This window comes from Quercus robur, chromosome 3, assembly GCF_932294415.1.
Source record: "Quercus robur chromosome 3, dhQueRobu3.1, whole genome shotgun sequence".
Lineage (NCBI taxonomy): Eukaryota > Viridiplantae > Streptophyta > Magnoliopsida > Fagales > Fagaceae > Quercus > Quercus robur.
This window is the reverse complement of record NC_065536.1, coordinates 19,297,627-19,304,180: the sequence shown is the minus strand read 5'-3', so window position 1 is coordinate 19,304,180 and position 6,554 is coordinate 19,297,627.

Genomic DNA, 6,554 nt, shown 5'->3' with positions numbered 1-6,554 from the left:
CGTTTCCATAGGGATCATGGTCATGACACGGACGAGTGTTTTGACTTGAAGCAACAAATTGAAAATCTCATAAGGCAAGGGAAGCTGAGGGGTTTCCTTGGACGAGACCAGAGGGACGAGAAACAGAAGGGAAAGATGGAAGATTCATCGCGACCACCACTCGGGGAGATAAGAGTCATCATTGGGGGAAGTACAACTGGCCAGTCGTCCAAGTCCAAGAAAGCTTACTTGAAGGTAGTACAAAGCGTCCAGCTTTCTGGACGGTCACCAATAGCAAGATCCACGGACGAGCGGGCAATTACTTTCACGGACGAGGACGCTGACAGAATTCATCACCCTCATGATGATGCCCTCGTCATCTCCTTACTAATTGCAAACTACACAACCAGAAGAGTGCTTGTGGACAATGGAAGCTCAGCAGACATTTTATATTATCCAGCTTTTCAGCAGATGAGATTAGGACGAGACCAGCTCCGTCCAATGAACTCCCCCCTAGTAGGCTTTGGTGGGATGAAGGTGCAACCAGTGGGTACCATTTCCTTATCCGTGATAGTGGGGGCATATCCACGACAGATTACCAAGGATGTGAACTTCCTTGTGGTAGACTGTCCATCCTCTTACAATGCCATCATTGGGAGGCCAACTTTGAATAGTTGGAAAGCTGTTACCTCCACTTACCACTTATCAGTCAAGTTTCCAACAGAACACGGGGTAGGACAGGTACAAGGTGACCAACTGGCAGCAAGAGAGTGTTACTTGGCCATGCTGGCCATGGATGAACAAGTTCAAGCAATGAACATTGAGGAAAAGAGGGTTGTAGCAGAACCTACTGAAGTATTGGAAGATATTCCCTTGGATGAAAATAACCCTGAGAGGTGTACCAGGGTTGGAGCAGATTTAGAAGAGAAGATTAAGACGGACCTCGTTCAATTTTTGAAGAACAACATCAACGTGTTTGCGTGGAGTCATGATGATATGCCGGGTATAGACCCTAGTGTCATTACCCACCGTTTGAATGTATGTCCTTCCTCCAAGCCTGTGCGGCAAAAGAAGAGGGTGTTTGCCCCAGAAAGAGATAGTGCAATCAAGGACGAGGTCCAAAAGCTGATGGTAGCAAAGTTCATTCGAGAAGTGTACTACCCGGATTGGTTGGCCAATGTAGTAATGGTCAAAAAAGCGAATGGAAAGTGGAGAATGTGCGTTGACTTCACTGATCTGAATAAGGCTTGCCCCAAGGACAGCTATCCGTTACCGCGCATTGACCAGTTAGTAGACTCAACTGCAGGCCACAAATTGCTTAGCTTCATGGATGCCTTTTCAGGATACAATCAGATAAGAATGGACGAGGCTGATCAAGAGAAGACATCTTTTGTCACCAGTCAAGGCTTATTCTGCTATAAGGTGATGCCGTTTGGTTTAAAGAATGCAGGGGCGACATATCAGAGGTTGGTCAACCACATGTTCCGTCCGCAGATTGGGCGGAATGTGGAAGTCTATGTAGATGACATGCTGGTGAAAAGTCAAGACGAAGGAAGACATCTAGACGACCTGCAGGAGACATTTGAGACATTGAGGCGGTATCACATGAAGCTGAATCCTAGCAAATGTGCTTTTGGAGTATCATCAGGGAAATTCCTTGGCTTTATGGTATCCCACAGGGGAATTGAAGCAAATCCAGATAAAATTCAAGCAATACTGGACATGAAGCCACCGCAAAATACTAAGGAAATCCAATCCCTCACTGGACGAGTCGCTGCGCTTAACAGGTTTGTCTCTAAAGCTACTGATAAATGTTTGCCATTTTTTAAGGTTCTCAAAAAAGCATTCGAATGGACCGACGAGTGTCAGAGAGCTTTCGAAGATTTGAAGGTATACCTTACCAGGGCACCGCTGCTAAGTCCATCAGTGGAAGGAGAGGAACTATATTTGTACCTAGCGGTAACCCCATATGCTGTGAGCTCAGCATTGATAAGAGAGGAAGATAAAGTCCAAAGACCTGTGTATTATACAAGCAAGGCATTGAAAGGAGCGGAAGGACGATATCCACAAATGGAGAAGTTGGCCTTCGCACTGATCACAGCTTCAAGGAAGCTGAGGCATTATTTCCAAGCACATGTCATTAATGTTATGACAGATCATCCTCTCAAAAAAGCAATGAATAGACTGGAAGCTGCAGGACGATTAATCCAGTGGGCTGTGGAGCTAAGTGAGTTCGATATCAGATATCAACCAAGGCATGCCATAAAAGCTCAAGCCCTAGCAGATTTTATCGCAGAGTTTACCCCAAGTCATAATGAGGCAGAGGAAAGCAAGAGATGGATCGTCCATGTGGATGGTTCGTCTACACGGCATGCAGGGGGAATTGGTGTGGTCCTGCAGTCCCCAAAGGGAGACAAACTGAAACATAAAGTCCGTCTACAGTACCAAGCGACAAACAATGAAGTCGAATATGAAGCCCTCCTCAAAGGGCTAGAATTGGCGAAGTCCGTGGAAGCCAAGTCCATATGTGTTATGGGAGATTCCCAACTGATCATGGGGCAAGTGAATGGGATGTATGAAGCGAAGGAAGGACGAATGAAGAAATACCTTGGTAGGGTGATGCGCCTTGTGAAAAGGTTCGAAAAAGCTGACTTCGTTCAAATCCCCAGGGAGGAGAACGTGGAAGCTGATACTATAGCAAAAGAGGCCTCAGCAGATGAATCATTAGAGAAGTCAGATGAAGTTCAGTATATGCCGAGTATAGATGCCCAGGAAGTACAGCAGGTGGATAACAGAGAAAATTGGATGACTCCCATTATATCATATTTGAAAGACGGACGACTACCAGAAGAAAAGGACGAGGCCAGAAAGGTGAGGGTGAGATCAGCTAGATACGTCCTTATGAATGAAGTGCTATACAAGAGAGGCTTCTCACAACCTTACCTTAGGTGCCTTGCTCCGGACGAAGCGAACTACGTGCTGAGAGAAGTTCACGAAGGGGCATATGGCAATCACTTAGGAGCCAGATCACTTGTCCACAAGATCGTCCGTGCAGGATATTACTGGCCGAACATGCAAGCTGATGCAAAAGCATACGTTAAAATCTGCGACCAGTGCCAGCGATTTAGCAATGTCCCCAGGCAACCGTCGGAATACCTCACCCCAATGGTTGCACCGTGGCCCTTCGCACAATTGGGATTGGACATTTTGGGTCCCTTCCCTTTGGGAGTAAGGCAGATGAAGTTTTTAGTTGTGGGCATCGATTACTTCACCAAATGGGTGGAGGCAGAACCGTTGGCAAATATCACACAACAGAATGTTAAGAACTTCGTGTGGAAGAACATTGTTTGCAGATTTGGAGTACCGAAGGTATTGGTGTCTGACAACGGACGGCAATTTGACAATGCACTCTTCAAGGACTTTTGCTTACACTTTGGAATTCAGAACCATTACTCCTCACCTGCGCACCCCCAAGCCAACGGCCAGGCTGAAGTAGCAAACCGATCCTTGTTGAAAATCATCAAGACTCGGCTTGAGGGGGCAAAGGGAATATGGCCAGATGAATTACCAGGAGTTTTATGGGCATACAGGACCACTGTGAGGACCCCTACAGGGGAGACCCCTTTCAAGTTGGCCTATGGAAGCGATGCAGTCATACCTGCAGAAGTGCATATGGCTAATCACAGGGTGATGACGTATCAAGACAAGGATAATGAGGACCAGCTTCGTCTGAACCTCGATCTAATAGACGAGGTAAGGGCAAACGCAGAATACAGGGCAGCAAAGTATAAGAATCTCATGGCTAAGCAGTATGATGCGATGGTGAAGCCTAGGCGTTTCAATATAGGAGATCTCGTCCTGAGAAAGGTCTCTTTGTCAACCAAGAACCCAGCACATGGGAAGTTGGGCCCAAACTGGGAAGGACCCTATAGAGTAATCAACTGTAAAAGGCAAGGATCCTACTACCTGGAGGCCCTGGACGGGAGAAAATTGGAACATCCTTGGAATGTGGAGCACCTGAGGAGGTACTACCAGTAAGAGTGAACCTATGGACGAGACTTGGGTCTTATCTGTCTACTAGCGTACTATTATGAGTGATGCTGTTTGATACTACTATGTTTGGTATTGTTTGTGTGTGAAGTTTGAAACTATGATTTACTTTTTATGGTTGTGTTGTGGTTATGGACGAAGTCATGAAGTATGTATTTATTAAATAAAAAGGCATCAGTGTGCATGTGCCTTGTCTGTAAACAATATTTATGTTATGTACAAAATGTTGTGTGAATTCTCCATGATATTGTCGTCCAATTCAATCCTCAAGAGGGTTGAAAGATCCAAGACGAACAAAATCTCTGGACGCAGAGATGTAACGTCTAAATTTTCTTGAATAAAAGAAACCACATCCATACTCGTCCAACTCATGGACGAGGTAAAACCAACTGAAACAATCCAAATTCTGGACGAGACAAAAAGTTGGCAAAATAAGTAGACGGTATGTAAAATTAGTTTGCAAGTCTTAAGACGAATCAAGCTAATTAAAAATACTACCTGCTAAGACGAGTTAGACTACATGAAAAATATGTATTCTCGACATGGACGAGCTAAGAGTAAAATAGCTTAGCAGCATCCGTCCATGCAAAGAAAATGAAATCACTCGTCCATTCAAAGAAAATGAAATCATTTATCCATGCAGAGAATAAAACTTCATTCAAAGGGTGGACATCCTACGTCCAAAAACCCTTGATTAGTTTGAAAAGCAGAAATAGTATACTTAAAAAGCCCGTCCTAAAACCATGGACGAGTATAATGTATTCTTGTTACATAAAGAAGGTCCCAAAAACAAAGGACCAAACACAAAAGTTACAAAAAGAAAGAAAAAGCAAAGCTACAAAGGTTAAAGTCTCGTCCTAAGAAGGGGGAGCATTCACAGCAGGCTCGTCCTGAGGAGGCTGAGTACTGGCGTCGTCTTCCACGTTGACGTCATCAGAGCCAGTCTGGAGGAGAGAGCTTGTGGCAGCAGCAAGGTTAAGCTTGATTGTGCTGAAGTCAACTTCAGGAAAGTTTTCAACAGCGTCCATTCTGAAATCTTCAAAACCAGCTGCATAATTGCGATCCAAAGTGTCTGTATACTCTTTGGACGACTTGAACTCAGCCACAGCGTCCTCTCTTGCCTTGGAAAGACGAGCATTCAACTCATTGTTCACCTGTTGTAAGTGATCAATGCGCGTCTCCTTCTCCAATGCATCCGTCCTTAGCTCCTCAATCAACTTGTTATGCTCTTTGACCTCGTCCTTAGCTTTTTCAGCAAACCCAGCCCATTTCTTACAATCAGCGTTCACCTCCTGAATCCTTGTCTCCAACAAGACTCTCGTCTTGTCCAGCTCCATTGCCTGTCTAGACGCTGCTATAAACTTCGACATGGCCTGTGAATAGACAGAACAACATAGAATGATTAGATGAGGAAAATTTAATAACTGAACAAGGACGAGGGATACTAACATACCTTGAAGAGGTCATGGACGCCTGAATGTTCAAATTCCTTCAAGCCCATGTTGTAGCACATGTTTATATCCTCGTCCTTGACGGCTGTCTGGAAACGTTCCCAAGCCAGATCTTCGCTCTCAATAATGTTCGTAGAAAGCTGGGACGAGCCAGGCATAGTAAACTTGGCTAAAGGAGTTCTGGGCGGAGTCTTGGACGGAGTGGATTCAACTGGAGTGGACGAGTCCACGTCGACTATCTGGACGGCAGGCTGAGTCTGAGGAGGTTTTGACTTAACCACCTTGGACGAGCTCTGCTTAACCCTTTTGTCTCTACGACTGGGGAGCCCTTCCAGGTCAATATTCTTTGGCAAGAATTTTCTTTTGTCCCCAGCCGTTGGACGCGTCTGACCCTCAGGACGATCCTGGGCTATACCCTCAGGACGCTTCCCTTCTCCAGCAATTTCCTTCCCTTTGTTCTCTTTCATGGTTGACATTCCTAAGACGAGATGAACAAGTTAAGAAATGTATACAAAAAAAAGAAAAGGGAAAGAAAGTTTAGCTAAAAACTTACTTTTTCGCACAGTAACCTCGTGAGCTATAGCTTCGTCTGAAGGCTCGGGACCTAAACCCCACTTGGCTAGACGTCTAAGCGTGACAAGAGAATGGAAGCTCCTATCTGCGTGTAGACGAGCCCTGTGGACGCGGTCACGGTGAAATTTGCTCAAGGACGGACGTTTGGCAGCTACAACACAATGAACAAATAAAGGTTAGAAATTGTAAATGTACCAAATAGGAGTAAGAATAAAAATAGACGAGGGGAAGGGACGTACCTTCTGGACGAAGGTTCCCTAAGTCCCCAGTGTAAGGAGGAAAGGGATCCCTGCCAACGTCCACAGGGTTCCCTACCTAGAAGCCTGAAAGAAAAATGAACTCCGTCTTCCACTTCCTATCAGACGAAGCTAGGGACTTGATCAACCTACAATCATTCCCTCTAGCAGTAAACTGATAAAAACCTTTAGACTGACTTATGGCAGAAGGTTTATAACAATAAAGGAACTCGTCCACTGTAAGAGGACGGTCCCCACCAAACAC